Source organism: Uloborus diversus, chromosome 5, assembly GCF_026930045.1.
Source record: "Uloborus diversus isolate 005 chromosome 5, Udiv.v.3.1, whole genome shotgun sequence".
NCBI lineage: Eukaryota > Metazoa > Arthropoda > Arachnida > Araneae > Uloboridae > Uloborus > Uloborus diversus.
Window position 1 is genome coordinate 109,025,534 of NC_072735.1, and position 20,648 is coordinate 109,046,181.

The 20,648-nt window shown below is 32.7% G+C and overlaps 1 protein-coding gene across 1 annotated transcript in view; it reads right to left on the reverse strand.

Annotated features, from left to right (window-relative positions):
- Window positions 1-16,730, reverse strand: part of LOC129222614 (CD151 antigen-like) — a 66,128-nt gene extending 49,398 nt beyond the window's left edge. Inside the window, exon 1 of the mRNA XM_054857139.1 lies at window positions 16,596-16,730. The gene's annotated coding sequence lies outside the window, so the exon portion shown is untranslated. The remainder of the gene's footprint in view (window positions 1-16,595) is intronic.
- Window positions 16,731-20,648: the final 3,918 nt, after the last annotated feature.

The following is a 20,648-nucleotide window of genomic DNA, read 5'->3' on the forward strand; positions in this document are numbered from 1 at the left end:
GTGTATCGCTTACTGGGGGATAACTAGAATTAGGGGAAGGGGAGCGAATTAGGAACAACCTAACAAGCAAACTAATATAACTAAGTCAATAGCCAATTACCCTTAGTTTTACATAGCGTTAGTGAAACGAGGCAATACTCTTAATTACTACTATCGAAATTGATAAAAAGTGGAGTATTTTTTTAAATCACTTCACCAGAAAATCCAAAAGAATTCGCAGTACAAAAATGAAACTCACTTGTGTCTTCGAAGTTTGACAGTTCCCACTGAGTCAACTTTGCAAGATTCATCGTCTGTGTGGCAACACTAGTCCTTAGGAAATTACGATGGGCGATATTAGGAACATGGAAGATATTAGAGTCCCCTACATTTCAAAACGTTCCCTAAATTGCATACAACTGATTGCGTAATTATACAGGATTGGATCCCTAACAGCAGAGTGACTAAAATGTGACCCGTATGCGAAGGTTTATAGCCTAAACTGTTATTTTTTTCTTAGCTTGTGAAATGGCTTCTCTTCTGGAGATAATATAAAATTTCGTTATAAATAAAATGTTTCACAAAATACTTTTTTTTCGTTTGCTTCTCAATAACTTTGACTTTGGGTGTCAACTATAAAATTTAATGAGCAATTTTATCAACAAAAAGAAAAAAAAGACTGAAATGAGTTAATCAACATTAAATCAACATTGAATTTAAATACAAACTTAAAAAATAAATGATGTGTTATGGAATGTAATGTTTTCTGTTAAAAATGTGAATATGAAACTGTTATTGATGCACACACAGCTTTTGAGTACCGGAAGTACAACCGGCGACAGTTTGTCTGACAGCTTTTTAAATCATTTTTGTAAAATAAGAAAATAAATAAAGAAAAACAATGTATTAGGGGCCCTTGGGATCCTTAAAGGTTAGGCAGAGGTCGGGATGGACTCCATCAGAAAAAAGTCACACCCTGAAAACAGTTCATCAATTTTGATTTTTTAAATGACATTTTAATCCTAAAATTAAAAACAGTGTACTCTTGATATTTATTTTCTGAATTAATTCCCAAGATTTAAACATGTACTCTGCCGTGTGCAGGTAAACGGCAGTATATACAGAAATGAGTTTTCGAGATATTTGAAGAAACGCCTTTCTGATTCAATACTAACAATCGGGAAATGTTGGAAATGGACGTCTTTTTCGCGCCTTTTTTTCAGCGGAAACCAAATAAGCGAGCTTGTACAGTAAAGATAACGTACAATAGATGACAAATATGCAATAAAATGAAAAATGAAAAATTTGCAGTTACTGCCTTTTACCTATTAAGCGGTGGAGCACTTATTTTAGGCAACGAGGAAATCATCGCATTAATGAAATTCTAGTAATGAATTTTGCAATCTCTCTCTTGTACATCTTCCTTTACAGAAATCAAAGACCATATTTTCGATGCTATAAACTCACTCAAAGACACAAAGAGGTCATGAACCAGAAATTTAACAACAGTCAGCAATAAGAGTTTGAGTATCAAAAAGCAAATGCTTGATAAGTTTGCGTGATTAGCAGAAGCTATTTTTTTCGTCCTGCAGCTTTTTATGTCCTTCTGTGGAAGTTGTACTGATAGGTCAAAGGACTATCCATATATAAAAGTCAATGTCCCCATTGTTCAGTGTAGAATGTACTGCATACCAGTTTTCCAGCTTTAAACATAAGTATATTGATTAGGAAAGTATAAATTTTTACGATAAACTTCTACGAATAAGGAAACAGAACGATATACGATAAAAACATTGAGATTGTTGATGTTGTTACAGTAATTTCCAATCTGTGGAGCTCACTTCATTAGGGAGATATACAATTATTGTATGAGGATGTGCAGTCGGATTTTCGTCAAATTTGGCACAGAGATCCTTTGTGGCTCAAGAATTCATGCAGGGGCTTAACCTAATACAAATCCATAGTGTTTACGACGGATCTTTGCCAAATGTGGCACTGAGGCCTTTCGATGCTCAGGAATTCTTATTAGAGGTTTTCGCAAGAAAATTCGTGAAACGGAATGTTTACGCCTAATAGTAACAACGAATTTATTTTCGGAATTATAAAAAAAAGAAAAAAAAAATCAAAGAGGACTACATTTAAATTTTGAGTCATAAAATTGCTCTTTCCTACCCGTTGACGAAAAATTTCACTTTTTTATGCAAGCCTGATTGCTGAACATGTGTCACATGATGCAACTTATACTGTTGATGTAGATCGTGCAAAGCCGAACAATGCACAGCTAGTATAATGTAACAACAACGAAGTTTTGGTGCATAAAGGGTACTTTATAAAATAAATATGTTGTTAAAAAGAAATCAATACCTTTGTGCGGAGAAGTAAATGGTCAACAACGTTTTGACGCACAAAGTTAGCAGATTACTGCATTCACGTGTTTCAAGGTTTCAGGGAACTTCTTTTTCAATGCAAATAGTGAGCTTTTGAATGAAAAGGCATCACAAATTGCAACACTAGGATAGTGTTTATTAAATAACAATTTATGAACATTGAGGGAGGCAGAACAAGTTTCGTATGGAAAAAAACTAGCGCAGATATTAAAAGTTAGGAAACCGTTGTTCTATCAGATACCTTCATTTCGTTTCAGACAAAAGCGTCTGATCAAGTAAAAGGATGGTAAACAACCTTTACTATGGGTGTATGGTCCCCTACCAACAATTTTATCCTACCCAACAAGTGGTTACCTCAGAGAAAATATTTCTCCAAAATAAGTATTTTTATTTGCCTCCTTTTTGTATTCATTAGTGAAATTGATTCGAATTGTATAAAATATGAAATGTAAGTATATGTCTCACTACTAGCTTCTGAAAATTTACTTTATGGAAGATTTTCGTTAGATAATCCAGTAAAAGTGAAGATATATTTTTTCGTTTTCGAAACATAAGGTGGGTACGCAAAATTACATAGTTACAACACAAGCTCGCAAATGTTTTTCTACAAAATAATTTAGTTTCGCTGCAATTTGTTTTTTTGGCTAAATAAAGTAGGGGAATGTGAGGTTAAGTGAAAGAGCAGGGCACAGTGAATTAGTAAAATGCAATGAAATCCCGTTGCAATGAACATCAATACAATGAAATTTTAGGGAAATAAATTTTCAGCCCCGAATTCGTAGTCATAAAATTGCTTGAATTCCATGAAGCGTAATTCCCGTTGTAACGAATGAAATTATCGATCTCTTGAAATGCGTTGTAATGGAATTTCCCTGTATTTTCAGTTTGCAATGCCACTTATCAAACAATATTTTAATTATGTTTTTTAACGTACAGTTGATTCCAGTTAAAACTTTAATTGCTCTAAAAATCAAGGTAAAAATTATGCAAGTCATTTTCAGAAAATAGTCGCTATATTGTAAAATTTTTTGGTTTCTTAAAAACAATTTTTTATGTTATGAAATGATAAAGCTTTTCAATTAACATTTTAAACGTCAATTGAGATACACCAGTGCAATAGGGGAATGTGGAGCAAAGTGAAATAGTTGAGATCACTTTACTATTTCACCTTTTTTCAAAATGAACAAACTGAAAATTTGCTTTGAAAATTACGGTACACATAGAAAGAATAATATGCAATAAAACTTGCATTCAAACATTGTTTTTTTTTTTCTTTTTTTCAGTAAATTTGTACTTGCAAAAAAAAAAGTGGAAAAATTTCTTTTTTTTTTTTCATGGGACAAAGTGAAACATAAAATATTTTTAAAATAAATTATTTTCTATTAAATATTTAAAAATAGTTTTGGCTAAATGAATGAGTAAATAAAAAAATGAATAAAGAAATGAATTGATGATGAAAGGAATAATTAAATAAAATAATCAATATATGAGAAAATATAAATGAGGGAATAAAATAATGAACGAATTAAAAAAAGTGAATTATTAAATGAAAGAATTTAAATAAATAAATTAATTAATGATTGCGTAAAAAATTTAATAAATGATTGAACAAGTAAATGAACTGAACTATTTCACTTTGCCCCATCCACTTTGCCCCGCATGCACCTGACTAACTGTACAAAACAGTTAAAATACAAATAAGCTTAATATTAAGGAAATAAATACTGCACTGAATATTAATAGGTTTCAATTAATATTTGAAATGTTAATAACAAGAACTTAACCATTTAATAATAAAAAAAAAATAATTTTTGACTTACAACAAAATATTTCAATATGAGTATCAATTTAAAAAAATTGCTTGTATTATCATATGCTTCAATTTTCAGAGGTAATTTTTTCTGGACTGCAATAGACCAAACATGTTACTACAAAATTAAAATGTTATTAGATTGGTGGCGCTAAAAGTAGAGTAAATATATCACCATTTCACTTTGCCCCGCTAGTTCACTTTACGAAACATTCCCCTACTTATTTAGTAAATATTAAGCCTGTTTTGATCTTATGATGGAGAAAATCTAATCTGGCAGCATTGTGAAGGCTAGGCAGATCCTGACTACAGCATTAAGACACTGCCAGGTTAGGTTTGCTCCAACGATGTTTGGTACAATTTGTCCAATACGCGAGGGGCAAAATGAATGCGGCAGAGCGAAGTACTTCATTTCATTTGTTTATCCATTCATTTATTAGCGCACATATATACTCATTTATTAACGGACTCATTTCAATTAGAGAATTTATTAAATTTAATTAATCATTCATTTATATTCTTATTCATTTACTTTGTTTTATTAATTAATTATTTATTCGTTTATTTCTTCATTATTGATTCATTTGTTCATTCATTCGTTTTTTCATTAATTAATTTTATGAAAGAAAATATTTAATTAGAAAAAATCTTACTTTTCAATTTGCTCCAGACATGGGGCATAGTGAAATTTTTGTGCTTTCAGACCCCGAAGTGGTTTTTTGGAGGGAAAAAGTAGGAAATAAGGAATCATAAATTTAAAAAGTAGGAAAAGTAGGAAAAAAATAACTTAAAAAAGTAGGAAAAAATAGGAAGAGACAGGACTACACACACGTCAAGAGGAAACAAATTTAGCGAGAATTTTATTTCTAATGTAAAATAAACTAATAGTATTTTTGATTTAAAACTGTCCCAAAAATAAACCAACAGTACTTTTGAAGTATCAAAGGAATTTAATGTAAGACCTAGCCGCAAAAACAAAACGAAAGAAACAAGCTGACAATCACCATTATGAAAAATAAACTAGTGGAAACAAAGATATAAATTACAAAAATATGAAAAAAAAGTCCAAACAAAGAAACACTTTTCAACAATACAGTAATAAAATTTTTAATGGTTAAAGAATAAAATGCAATATAGTAATCGCAAATAAATAAATAAATAAATAAATAAATATAAATAAAAATAAATAAATAAATAAAATTTATATTTTGGTACAATAAAACCATTTTTGTTAAAGATTTTGTTTTGTCAAAAACGAAAACATTCCTTCGAGAGCATCCATTTATCATTTGAAAATACTAACACTTTTAGCTCCTGTTGTCATAAACTATGATACAAAAAGCAAAGTAAATATTAAATTAGTTTTAGTTAAAAATAATCAGCAACTGACATGCATTTTTGCAAAAACAGGGGCAGATGTTTGAATTTGGAAAAAAAGAAATAGACTGAAAGTACAGAACTAAAATAAATTTGTTCTCAAATATGGGACATAAAATTTATAACAAAAGAATAAAACTAAATAAATGACGCAATAAGCAAACTGAAGGGCTTGTACTATGTTATGTATTTTTAGGATTCAACATAAATTTTTGTTTCGTGCACGTCATTTATGGGGGTCAGTGGTGTCAATTTCTCACCTCCCTGGCTTTGGAAAATTAATGCATAACTATACAAGAGTTTGTGCAGTTTTTGTTCTTTTCAGATAAAATTTGCATTCACAGTATACATCCTTCGCTAGCTACCCCCAGGGGAAAAATCAAAATGATTGGCCAGTTTTAATTTTAATCAAGCAATAAAAACGAATATTGTTTTATTGGTTCGATGATTTTTACCCCGCTTCTTGTTCCAACATTTTTGTCACGGAAAAAAACATGATGGGAAACATAACATTTTTATCAAAGACAAAGATCAGTTCTTAATGTTTCTCTTTGCATAAAAGGGAAAGCATGTAGTTTCTCTCAATCCTCACCATACAATAAAAATATTCAATCGGAAATTGTTTATGAAATAGAGAGTGAGGGGGGAGCACCTGGCATCAAATGCCTGCATATATCTCTTTCTATATACCCTCCCTTTGATAAGGCGTCCTGAGTACAATAACTTACAGTAGATACGTCGCATCGGTATAATTGCCGCACCCAGAAAAAGAGTAAGAGTCTGTCAAAAAAAATTAAAAAAAAATGTGCAGAATGCCGCATTGCCATGAGCGCATCAGCACATAAAAATGATGAGCAACACCTCGATATTTATGATACATCATAGTAGAAAATATCCATCACCAAAAGAAAAAAAAAATCAGTACATATTTGCTTGTGGCTCTATCCCCCAACTTTTAAAAAAGTGAAGAAATAAAAACGGAATCTCGCATTTAAATTGACTTTCGATTTTACTCCAAACATCGGGAACCAAAAATCGGAAACGTTTTGCCCATTTAGGTTTCGCAGTTTTTTTTTTTTTTTTTTTGTAAATACTCTTTGCAAAGGAAAAAAATGAAATGTTATAGATTTTATAATCATGTTTACGACTTAGAATGAACAATAATCATATTTATGTATGAAAAAAGTTAGTTTCCTCGATTATTTTTGAAGTGGTTCGTTTTTGCGAATTTCTGTTATCTGTAGCTTTTATTTTGTACTAACATCAATAAAATATGTACAGTGTACAGGTTTTTCATTTTTTACTTTTTTACGTTTCTTTTAAGGTTTTACATTGCCTTTCTGTTTAAATAGAGCTCCATTTCTCTTGTAATCAACTATACAAAAAATTGGCAAATAGGAAATTCGGCTTTTCCAGCACTTCTTGAACAGTCGGCTGTTTACTTTAATTAAAGCTTCTAATTGACGGGTAAATAATATATTTTTGCATCAGAATGTGCCAGTATTTATTTCTTTATTGTTTCGTTAAAACAGTAGAACTGAAGTCGGGGAGATAAAAAGAAAAGTCGATCATAAACGTATCAACAGCAAAAAAATCACTAACGAAAATTTAACTTTAAACACGCAAACGCCGCGTGTTTAAGCGTGTTCATTCCAGAAGTTACTGCAGTCAGTCAATGAAAAGCTCAGGATCTGCTTGTTTCTTTTGCTTTTCAAAATTGAAACATTCAGAAAATTACAGATGTGACATTGTAAAAATAAGAATCAATGCACAATTAGAAGTGCTATACTAAAGAAAGAAAAAGTAGGAAAAAAAAAGGAAAAAGTAGGAAAATAAGGAGAGAGCTCTAAAAAGTAGGAAAAAGTAGGAAAAATAGGAACTCTTCGGGGTCTGTGCTTTCTTTCTTTCTTTCTTTTTTTTTTTTTTGAGGTACAAATTTACTGACAAACTGACAAAAATGAAAAATGTCATTTTAATGCAAGTTTAACTTCTATGTCCTACCTACTGTGAATTACAAAACAAATTTCCAATTAGTTTATTTTGAAAAATGTAAGTTATGCCAACTATTTCACTTTGCCCCACACATTTTTTTTAACCAAAAATTAAATGGAAGCCAAGTTTTTTTTTTAATTTTCTATAGTGAAACATTTCTAAGCTTTTGTTGTAACTAAGTAAATTTTTCATTTTATGTTACGAAATGAAAAATAAACTTTTGACTTTTCTGGATTTTCTAACGAAAATGCGATGGAGTGAATTTTGTGAGGCTAGTAGTGAGATATTGTGCCTGGACGAAAGAAGTAATTATAAAAGAAAACGTAGCTAAATAACGAAAATTATGGCTTCTGGTCCAATCAGCAGCATGCAAACTGACTTACAACACTGTACTTAAACAACAGTTCAGATTAGTGGACAATTTTTGTCTGCTCTTAGTAGCCAATATATTTTAGTATTTCTTTGCCCAATTGATAAACTTTATAGAGGAACTAAAGATGATCCAAAATCCTGCGTAACTCAAATTAAAATTTTCGACTTCACCACTCATTTTAACCCATCCAAATCATGATTCGTTTTTATCGGAAATTGTTGAAGTAAGCTTATTAAAATAATTTTCTGCCACCTGAAGCGTTGTTCTGGAAAACGGAGAAATACTTTTATGATCATGATAGGCAAACAAAGTTTTAGGCTATCATGAATATTTCGAAATATTTCTTCAAAGCAATACATTCTGTACCAACGTCAGTATATTTTACCAACAGCAATAATTTGGAACATAAATAATGAAGGAAAAATCATGGAAGCTCTATTAAGAAGCACAGGTTCGAGCAATTATCAATAATTGAATTTATTTTTATTGAACGTTAGTCACATAAACCATTAAAAGAGCAATTTCTGATGACTGTTTCATGCAAGACAAAACCACATGACTTTTATTTCTAACCATTGGGCAAAACATTCAACACATAACTAAGAATTGTCCCAAAGGTTTCATTAAATGGCTACTCACGGAATACGGACCTTGAATGGCAATTGCTTCCGAATCTCAAATCGCGTGACTCGACACCCATTCCAAGGGAATAAAAACGGTTCGAACGCTTGAAAATGAGTCACAACATTGTTCGTTACTTCTGGTCACGTATGAGTAGCCATCGTACATATTTTATAAAGAGTCAACTGACATTTTTTATTCAATTTTTCCACCGTTAATCTGAGAATCCCTGCAGATTGGCAAACCTTGCGTATTTTAGAATCATGCATGTATGTAATGCCAGCCGCTGCGCATAAAATGCTAATTTTAATTTTAATAATTAACTGTTCTTGATGAAATGCGTACCTTTGTTTTCGGGATTGTGTAGTAAGTTATGAGCAATGATAGCTTTGAAGTTAATCTTTCAGCCTTGAAATAATTGGATTTTTGTGTAACGAACGTCAACAATAAAAATGATTTCATAGAACCGAGAAATTTGATATTCTTAAAATGTTTTTTGTCTTTTTTTTTGTTTCAGGAAAGAAAAAAAACCTAATTAATAGAAACAGAAATGCCTTTTTTCGTATAGGCGTAACATTGACGAAAATTAGAGATTGCTTGATTCAATCATAATGATGTAAGTTAAAAACGAAAGAAACCTGCACACGATTTTTTTATTGACACTAATGATTATTGATGCGTAACATTTTTAACAACAAACAGTATAATTATTATTATTTATTTTGTACTCTTCGCATTGATTAAAAAGTAAAAGCAAATAGCATATATGTTTTTAGTTTTTATGATTTTTTTTTTTTGGAAATTTTAGAAATACTAATAATTCTCTTGAAAGCAGGAACTATGTTTTTATTACTATCCCGCTAAAGTTAGATTCTTGTGTAAATCATGTCTTTTTCTTCTTTTCTTGCTGGTTAAACTTGGAAGTTTTTGTATTGGAGGAAATTTTCAGAAATTCATTTGTATTTTCTTTGTTTTTCCTCTTCTTGCATGCATAAACATGGATTTTTTTTAAAATATATTTTGTAAAAAAAAAAAAAAACCCGTTGGATTGCAATGAAATGTGCCTAGCAGTTTGCACGAGTAAATTTGATTTTTTTCTTTTATAATTCAATTGCTTTTATTTTTGCCTAATCTTTTTTTTTTTTTTTTTTTCAAAAAAGGCTTTACGTCTAAAAATGTATATTTTCCGTAATTTGGAGCTTAAGATTATTGAGAGAGTGATATGGTTACTTTTAGAGAATAAATGTTGACATGCAGGAAAGTAGGCTCGTTTAGTTCTGGATGAATTTCTCGTAATTATATGTGTATTTCCATACCGGTAGAAGAAGCAGCATTTTTATGAAAAATTTAAGTCACATTTTCATTTTAAATTTTATTAAATATTAGCTGCTGAAGAAATAACAGCTATAAATGATATGCATAAATATTAAATTATATTACCATATCAAATTACTTTTTGATTCTGTTCAAAGAGAAAATTTTACGAATTCTTAAACCAAATAAAATTTAGCAATGTTTCAAATGCACAGCGTTACAAATAGAAAATTGAAATGAAATAGAATAGATCAAGAAAATCAATTATTCCAATGAAAAATGAAGAAAAAAAAGTGCTCTAAGAAAATAATTGAACTAGCAGATGAAGTCACACGAGGATCTTTCGAGCAAAAAGTATTTTATTACAAGTTAAATATTTGATAATGGGAAAGAAAGAACAAAATTAATTGATAACTTCTTTAATCTTTTACACTTATTTTATATTTTTATTCTATTTTTGACTTGCTTTGACATTAAATAAATTAAGAGATGAATCAAAAATTAAGAAGGAAGAATAATAATTAAAAAAAAAAAGATCAAATGTAAAGCAAAAAATAAGCGAAGACTGAATGATAGTTTATTTTACCCCTATCCAATTTCATTTGGTATTGAAAAATAAAATAACGATCAACCTTCTCAACGTAATGAAGTAGGGGAAGATGAGGTACAACGAAATATTGTTTTTAAATGAATTAAATTACTCACAGAAAGTTGCAGTTTAGGGGTTATCCATAAATGATGTCACTTTTTCAGCATTTTTACCCCTCCCCCTCTTTTGTTGCAAAGTGTGACACTCCATTTTACCCCCTTTCCAACCCTTGTCACCTGTCACGCTATTTTTCATAAATGTATCCTCATAGAAAATACTTGGCATCACGTTTCTTGTTACCACACCCCTCCTCCTTGACATAAACTGCCACAATTTCATGCAACCCCCCTCAAAGTAAAACCAGGGTTCCCATGTGAAAATTCAAAAAAAAAAAAAAAAGGACTTCGTGAAATTAGCCAAAAAATGCCAATCTGTAAAAATCACCCTCCCTACAAAAAAAAAAAAAAAAAAAAAAAAAAAAAATTGGAAATCTTTGGGTGAGAATACATTTTCTCATATTGCTCACTACCGAACGGCACGACCTGAAGGGTCACAGATCTAAATGAAATTCTGAATTTAGGTCATATCAGTTCACACTAGATATGAACCCAGGTAAAGCGGTTTGCTTGCATAGGCCCTAGTTCGGCTGCAGCGAGTTTCCAAAGTTATTTCAGTCCAGAAGAGCAATTAGTTTTCCCTTTGAAATAAAACTTTTTTAACCCTTTTCTTGCATTTGCGTTGCAGTATGAGTCAATTAAATGCCTTCACAACGTAGAATAAATCCCCCTCCCCCTCGTTGTATTGACAAAAGACGCCGAATGTCTTGGGAGGGTAGATATTGTTCCAAAAATCCAAATTACAATGAAAACACCATGTTGCAATTCTGGAGTCCTGCAAATCAGTGAGGTTCGGGCGGCAAAAACTTGAGGGAGACGAACCTGGATAAACTTTTGGATTTCGGTCAATTCGTAATAGATATGAGCCCTGGTAAAATACAAAAAATACAGGTAAAATAGATTGAGTGCATAGGCTCTAGTTTGGCAAAAACGAGGGTCTAAATTTGCTTGTTTGACTTCGAAACTGAAATAGCGTTTTCTTTGGAATTTGAAAATTTGGCACAATATTTTCTCTCCTAACATCTGTCGCCTCTCCTAACATCTATCTTGTTAGTACAACGTAGGGGCGGTGAAATTTACTCTCTACTGTGAATGCATTGAGTTGAGAAATTACTGCAATGCAATATCAAGAAAACAGTTTTTAAAAAAAGGTTAATTTCAAAGGAAAAACCATTGCTTTTCTGGTGCCAAACTAGAAATTTTGGACCCCCATTACGGCCGAACTAGGGCTTATGAAGTCAAACTTCTTTACCTGTGCTCATATTTAATGGGAAATAACCTAAATCGAGAATTTCGTCCACATCCGTGACCATCAAGGTCGTGTCCTTTGGTAGTCAGCTTAATAAAATCTCGCGAGAGCATAGAGGAACAAAATTATAGAAAACAAAACAAAGAGCGAAATCTATGACGGTTGATCCCCCCCCCCTCCCCCTTAAAGCGCAACTTGTGGGAGACTTTCCATTTTACAGTTGTAAAATTTCTTCCCAATATTGAGAAGCTTGCTAGCGCTTTTGAATTTTTTCCATACAGGTGTCATCAAAAATAGCCAAATTGGCTAATAATAGCCATACCTGGAAATCCTGAGGCAGGGGGTGTTTGTCATCCAAAATTTCTAACATTTTCGAAACTTTTGGGTTGCCGTTTCCGAAAGTTTTGGCCTGGCAACATTCTAAAACCAAAAAATTATAGAAAAGAAAAAATCTTTAAAAATGTTTTTTTTTAATGATTTTTGTATGCATATTTGAAGAGTTTTTACGGAGCATGGAGAGGACGGGGGGGGAGGTCGAGCTTGCTTCCGAAAATTTTACACTTTCTTCAGAAAATTTCACTTGAGTCCACTTGCATCCCTGCCTGAGTGAGACATCGTTTGTGGACAGCCCTTTACGTAAAAATGTATGTCATGTAACTATACGTTGTAGTTACAGAAGTGATTTGAAACTTCAAACATCAATCAATCTGCAACATCAGTTGTAAAAGAGTATTGGTTTTTCTTCATTGAAAGAAAGTTTCTGTACTAAAAGCAATTTTGTTTCTCTCATCTTGTTGCAGTACAGTACGGTTTATACATCTCTCTATTATACGTCTTCTACATTTGTACGACGTTTTCATCAATTTACAATTCATTCCTCTCCATTTTAATGCAAAAAATCATCATTTAATCGCCGCAAAACATCGGTTATGCGTCATTTTCACTTGCCTAAAATTGTAAAAGTTCCTACTTGAATTATCTTTCTTGGTTTCTATAGAGAGGGAAAGTCCACACGCATGAAAGGTCAAACAAAGGGAAAGCTTTTTTTTTTGGTCATTATATTATTAATGCTATAATTAATGCATAAACGCAACCAGAAAGACAGGCGACTGTATTTTTTTTTTTTTTTTGTGTGAAACGCCTTTAGGTACATACATATTAATAGTGAAATAGTTACATCAATATTAAAGATATGTAAGGCATTTTTTGATTAAAGGTATGTTTCTTTAAAAAATCAATCAATGTTTCACGTTTACAGAATAATTCATGTTGATCGCATAAAAAACTGTATGTGAACCTTAAAGCTGTTATATTTGCACAAATTTGGACTAGTAGGGTTAAATTTGTAAAAATGAAAGTTCTTTGTTGATGCATCAATTTTACATCATTTTCATTTATACGTCGTTTCAGGTCAGTCCTTTGAAAGACGCGTGAACGAAGCTTTACTGCATTATATGTAGCAACTATTTTTTCTGCGCTGTCTTATCTTTGTGCTGGTGCCTTCATATTTCCAAAACAAAAATGAAAATAATTAACATTAGAAATTTGGAAATAATGTCTAACGAAGTAACTTCATTGAAGGGTACAGTGAAACACTTGCTGTCGGGGTACAATGAAGCACTTGCTGTCGGAGTACAATGAACATCATGTTGGTTGTCATCATGTTTCATCTCCAACACCAAAATGAAGATAATTAACATTAGAAGTTTGTAAATAATGTCTAATTTAGTAACTTCATTGTTGGGTACAATGAAATACTTGCAGTTGGGGAACAATTAAACACTTGCTGTCGGACAATGAAGTACTTGCTGTAGAACGAAACATCATGTTAGATTGTGTCCCTATGAAGTGCATTTACTTGAAGTAATGCACTTTCCTTACTTGATAAACATAATGTCCATGGTATCAAATAACACATAACTGGTTGTCACCAAAAAAAAATTAAAAAATTTTAATAAGAAATCAGCAATGACTGGTAATGTCTTTATCTAAACTTAGCAAGGACAGTTAATTGAAACGCCAGGAAATTGAAACTTATTTCTCTTCCTTCCCAGAATTGAAGAATTTGTATTCATATTTTTCGTAATTTAATTTAACTCTTGAGCACCTCACATGGCCCATTGTATTTCAATATATATTTAAACATTAATTTCATACTAAATCAAATTACATTTTCTCGTTAAAATGTTGCTCGTCTTTTATTATGTAGTTTTAGTTATGAGTCAACAGAATTGTGTTGAGCATTTGTTTTTTGCTGGCTGCCAAAATTTCAATCCAAGACAGATTCATTTCTTCTTAATAATTAAACGTTTAAGCTTACAAGTAACCAATATGTGGAAAACATATTTGATTCCAATTTATGTCTCTTCTTACTGAAATTGAAATTTTTTCTATCTTATTTATCGTAACTTTATTTGAAATGTTTAAGCACTTCCACGTACCAAAGCATTTTGATGAGTAGTTTCACATTAATTTTGTACTTAAATTATACTAAATTTTCACATAAAGATGCATTATGTAGCTATGCATCAGTCAAATTGTGTGAACACTTTTGCTAATAGCCAAACTATAAGCCAAATGCAATTTAATTTCTTTTTAAGTTAAGTTTTGTACTCGTTAGGAAATCTATTGAAAAACATGCTTGATTCTAGGGATTGCAATACCGGTATACCGAATACCGGTATTTCGAGCAATTTTTCAATTTCGCAATACCGGTATTTGCAAAAGAAAATACCGATATTTTCGGTATTAGTTGAAAATAATAAATAGTTTTAATTCAAGAATTTTCAATTTAACTTATTAAATATCTACTTATATTTTAAATGTACATTTATTTTCCCATGCTACAGAACCGAAATCAATCTACTGATGTAAAAATTTAGCTTCAAAAGCATCAACTAATAGAATATCATTAAACAAAAGTATTTTGTGCACCATGTATTTTTTTTTCATTTCCCTGATAGCTCATTTTCCCTTTTGGAAAAGTTAATTTCGAGTGTAATTTTGAATGCCCCCCCCCCCTTTGTCTGATGAAAAATTTATTCAAACCATCAACTGCAGGAACGCTTTATGATTTCTTTTCTTAAATGTTTGTCTCAACTGTACTAAATTTTGACAAAAACTTTTTTTGTTAGCATTACAAATGGTAATTTGTTGGCACCGGTATTGGTTTGTTGTGCTGTCTCGCTATTTGGCTTCATACTGGGCAAGATAATATTTAGAAATTATATATTGCCTTGAAAATTTGCATAGAGGAAAAACATAAATATGTTCCACGAATTCAAAGATATTTTCAGATTTTTACATAATTATAATTGCAAAGAATTTTGAAAAGAAAACTAAAACGAATAAGAGAAACCAATAAGATCACATTTGGTCAAATTATCGTAAATTTCAAACCAAAGTGCTAATAAAAAGTAAACAAAAACCCTCCTGTTGAAGAGAAAATGATGTTAATATTGGAAAGGGGAGAAATTTCAACTAGCTTTAAATTTAAAAAAATAATAGAAATACACACAATACGAAAGAAACACACACACAAAAGGGTTTAACCAAAAATGACATGCAACACACCGAATTTTTTTGAAGATAAAATACTTTTAGGCAATTAAATTAGAGGAGGTTTATCACGCATTGTTAACAGTACCACCAAACTGCGGAATTTAGAAAGAGTAGTTTCAACTGTAGGAAAGTTGAGCACTAAAATGAGTTCCAGGCTTAGAGACAATTCAATAGATGCATTATGTTTTGTACTAGTATTGATTTTTTATTATGACATTTGTTTATTTTATATTTGTTCACAAATTTGTTCTTAATAATACAATTTTTGTACAAAATTATGAAATGTGGCAACGAAACACTATGCTTTCAAGCAATTTTTGAGAAATTTTAAATACCGGTATTAGTACCGGTATTCCGGTATCACGTTTTAAAAATACCGAATACCGGTATTGAATTTTTTGATCTGATATTGCAATCCCTACTTGATTCTAATTTACTTCCCTCACTTCCTAAAATAGAAATGTGCTCTTATTTATCAAAATTTCATCTAAAACATTTATGCATTTTCCATGAATCATTATGCTTTGATATATATTTTCAAACTATTAGTTAACTCATATTATATTACAGTTAAATCAAATTACATTTTCAAATTAGAATAGTGTTTTATACATCAGTGCAATTGAGTTGGGTGTATTTTTGCTAATACCTGAACATTTAAACAAATGCAATATTATTTTTTTAAATTAAGGTTTTCACTCGCGAGGAACTAATACAGTAAAAACATACCTCATTCTAATTTACTTCCTTATTTCTCACAAACGAAATTTATGATCATTGGTCATTTTTCATCTGAAAATTTAAGCATTTCCCACAAGCCACAGCCTTTTGGTATATTTTCACATTAATATAAAATTATATTATATTTCCATATTAAATAATGTTCGATAGCTATGCGTCTCTCAAATGTTCTTTTACCTTTTCGTAGATATTTAAATTCTCAGTTAAATGCAATTTATCCTCATTTAAGTAAAATTTTACTCATTGACAAATAATATCGTGCTCTCAGAGCAACAGTAAGACATCTAATCCCAGAAATAACACTAAGCTATCCTACTGTTGCTCTGGGGCGACGATATGTTAAAAATCATACTTATTAGCATCCCTTATTTCCTGAAACTGCAATGTGTTCTTGTTTATCAATGTGTTGCTGAAAAATGTTCAAGCATTCCTCACGGACAAACATTATGCAAAAACGTTTGGGCAACAAGCTTTCACATAACTCACCTCTCTAAATCAATGTTTTCCTGAATGTAATCTACCCTGAAATCCTTCTCTCTCTCTTCGTTTTTCTTACATCTCGTCGCGTCCCCTGTTGCTCCCTCTTGGGCTTCCTTGGATTATTGGAGGCAAGCGGAAAACACGGAGCAAGTATTTCCACACATGCGCATCGCTAAAAATCCAATCGTGTTTTGAGTCTGGGCGCCCCGTGCTCCTAACTGTAACCGTTCGGGAGCGCCTGGAACGCATGCGCCATTAGGGGGAAGGGATCTGAAGTTTATATCGATTGAATGTTGTTGCTGTGTGGTACGAGGGGTTTCGGCATTGTGCCGTCTTTGCCCCTCTCCAGCATATTTCTGTTATTAAACGCAAATTCTCTCTTGTTTGTAAATATTGTGATCGGGTTGGGGAATAATACTTCATAGAGGATTGCGTAGAATTAAGTATTTTCAGACAATCGGACAATTTTCAGATCGAATGTGTGATCAGGAATGTTAGGAGAAAGCGGAGATAGAGTTTCAGAGTAATGGAATGGAATCTGTTTCAAATTAAACATGTATTTCACTAAAAAAACAGTGGCGGTTTTCAAGATGGTAGCTAATAAAATCTTACTGATTGCTGCACACGTTCAAATAACTAGAACGTAATAAAAATAATGTGTTACAAAAGATAATATTGTAATTCAGTATATCAGATTAACAGTTTAAGGCCCATAATCTTATTATGGGTTTTTTGTTCGTAAAACTATTAAATTGGCGAGGTAAATAACATGTATGTCAAGTTTTGCGAAAATAAGTGCAGTAGATTTTGTACAAATGGATGGGACATGCGTATCTAGATGGTTATAAGAGATGCAAAGCTAGAGCTACAACAAAATTCAATAAATTTAAAACTCAAATCTAAATTTGTGTGTTCGGTGTAAATTCAGAATCCACTAGACCGATTTAATTGAAATTTTCAGCTTGTCTAGGTTAGTTCTGGAATGGTTTACAGACCGTTTCGAATAGAATTCGATGAAAAGTTCTTTTTTTTTTAATTCGAAATTTAATTTTTTGACCCGAAAATGAATGTTTTTACTCGAAATAACTGTCATATTGTCTCAAACTTGGTTTCATTCGAAAGAGTGGAAAAATATTTCCAGAAAATTTTAGAAGAAAGAACGAAAGCTATTAATTAACGAGAAAAAAGGTATAAGCATTTTAAGTAAGGGGATTTTTTTTTTTTTTTCGTTCAAATGTGAAGAATTGTTTTTAGAAAATCGGAATCAGAGGCTTACTTTAAGTAAGCTAAATGATTAAGCTTGTGAATAAATCAAAAATTAAAAATGAATAGAATTTATTTCGCAACGGAATTCCCCCCCCCCCCACACGGTTTAGTTCTTGTGTTCTTTTGTTTCGATTTGTTTCTTTTTTCCTCAACCTTTTCAATAATGTATTTTATTTTGTAACAATCCTAACCTTTTTGTTTTATTAACATGAATTAAATTGAAATATTTTAAATGTTAAATACAGTCGGCTGCTCTTACTTTCTTAGTTTTTACTGAATTATGTTCAATAAATTATTATTTACGGAACATAATTATAAATTATTATTATTTATTTATCGCACAGTAAGCGCTATTGCAACGTTCTTTTATAAATGTTGAATTTCGGAAAAAATGTATTGTAACGGATTCGGTGCGACTTCCACTTTCTTGAAATGAAGACACAGTTCTTGATAAAAACACAGGAAATTTATTTACACTATGTACAGGAAAGATCTTCAACAACTGCTAAATTATTCATCAGCAATTAAGCAATTATCACACAACACCGTAAACTCAACGTTTACACACGTATTTACTTCCAAATACGAAAACAACACAGCGAAATGCCTCGCTATAAACAGAGCAAAAGCTCTCCTCAGTTCGAAATCTGAATCGAAACTAACTGTTTATCCATCGCTAACGGCTTATATACACCGAAAAGAATTTTCTACAACATTCTTACCTCTTCGCGAAATGCGTAGACCGTTATCAAATTTTGATCAATGAAAAGGAAAAAAGAATAGGGGTTGTATACTTTAGCCATATGTTAAGGGGTTGTATATTCATTACGGGAAACTATTTACAGGTTACGTTACTACAATAATTACTATTTACAGAATTTGTAACATTGCCCCCTTCCTAAGGACTGCACGTCCCGGGCAGTACAATCCCCAGAAAGGGTGCCAAACTTCTATCACAAGTTTACAAATATACACATTAATTAATAACTAACAGATACAGAAAACACAATAATAACAAGAAATATTACTAAACATTAAAAGCAAAAATTAATTATCTACAACTTTTATGTTATCAACCATGGTTGTTTACATAATACTCATGAACTATGGCCATAGTATGGGGCTAACCGATCATAATGTACAACCCTAAATTTTGCATTAGGTGATTTTTGGATCCTCACTACGACGTCATTTAGTCGGTTAACGACTTTGTAGGGTCCATCCCAATGCGACTGCAATTTGGGTGAAAGACCTTTCCGTCGGATGGGATTCCATAACCAAACCTTGTCGCCTTCGTTGAATTCATGTCCAGTAGACCTTGTGTCGTATCGGGTCTTCATCTTCTCCGCCGCGATGTTGATTCGCTCTCGTGCGAAGTTATGAACGTCTTCCAACCGGGCCTGGAGATCCTGGATGTACTCCTCAGGCGATGAAGGCGCATCCGGAGGACGACCGAAGACGAGATCACAAGGTAGCCGAAGCTCTCGTCCGAAGAGCATCTGAGATGGGGCAAATCCGGTAGTCTCGTGGACAGCACTGCGGTAGGCCAGCAGGAACAAAGGTAGCTTCTTGTCCCAATCCTGTTGATTTCTGGATACCATAAGTGAGAGATTATTCAGGATTGTGCGGTTAAATCTCTCCACCATGCCGTCCGATTGTGGGTGTAGTGGTGTTGTCCTAGTTTTCTCAATTCCGAAAATTTGACATAGGCCCTTAAACACAGCAGAGATGAAATTCCTCCCTTGATCGGAATGAATCTGCAAAGGTGTTCCGTATCTCGAGATCCAATGTTGGACTAGAGTCTCTGCTACGGTGGTAGCCTCTTGATCTGGAATGGGATATGCTTCCGGCCATTTGGTGAAGTAGTCGATGGAAACAAGAATGTATTTGTTCCCATCAGCAGTTCTTGGTAGAGGACCCAGGATGTCGATCCCAATTCGTTCGAAAGGAGCTCCAACGTTGTACAGATGTAGCTTCCCTCTGCTTCTTTTCTTCGGTCCTTTACGAGCAGCACAGGCGTCACAAGAATGGCACCACTTCTCCACGTCATCCTTCGCCTTGCTCCAGAAGAAGCGTTCCCGAACTTTATTGAGAGTTTTCAAGACACCAAAATGTCCTCCAGTCGCACTACTATGTATTTCTTTCAGAACATCTGAAATCCTGGATCGAGGAAGTAGTAACTGCCACCTAGATGTCTTGCCGTCGTCAGATTCCCATTTCCGGTGTAGCACGCCGTTCCGTAAATGGAGTGAGTTCCATAAAGCCCAGTATCTTTTTGTTGCAGGACTGAAGATGGAAACGTCCTGCCAGCTAGGGCGTCGACTGTCACTTTCCATGAACTCTAAAATTGGTTTTATGTCGGGGTCTTCAAGTTGATCTTTTCGAACTTGGTCATCACTCCATGGATCAGGTTCTGATGATGTTGGAGTCACTGTCACCTGATAGGCGGTAGGGCTAGTCGTTCCATACTGTTTCTCGATTCGGGAACAATAGTGGCAGTTCTCAGGACAAGGTCTCCTTGATAAAGCGTCAGCATTACCGTGAGATAACCCTTTTCGATGCTTGATCTCCATGTCATATTCCTGGAGCCGCTGTATCCATCTGGCTATCTGACCTTCCGGATTTTTGAAGTTCAAAAGCCAAGTTAATGAGGCATGATCTGTCCGAAGCAGAAATTTTCGGCCGTAGAGGTAATGATGGAAGTGTTCTACAGCTTTCACTATGGCCAGTAACTCCTTTCTGGTGACGCAGTAATTTCGCTCCGACTTTGATAAGCATTTGCTCCAATAAGCG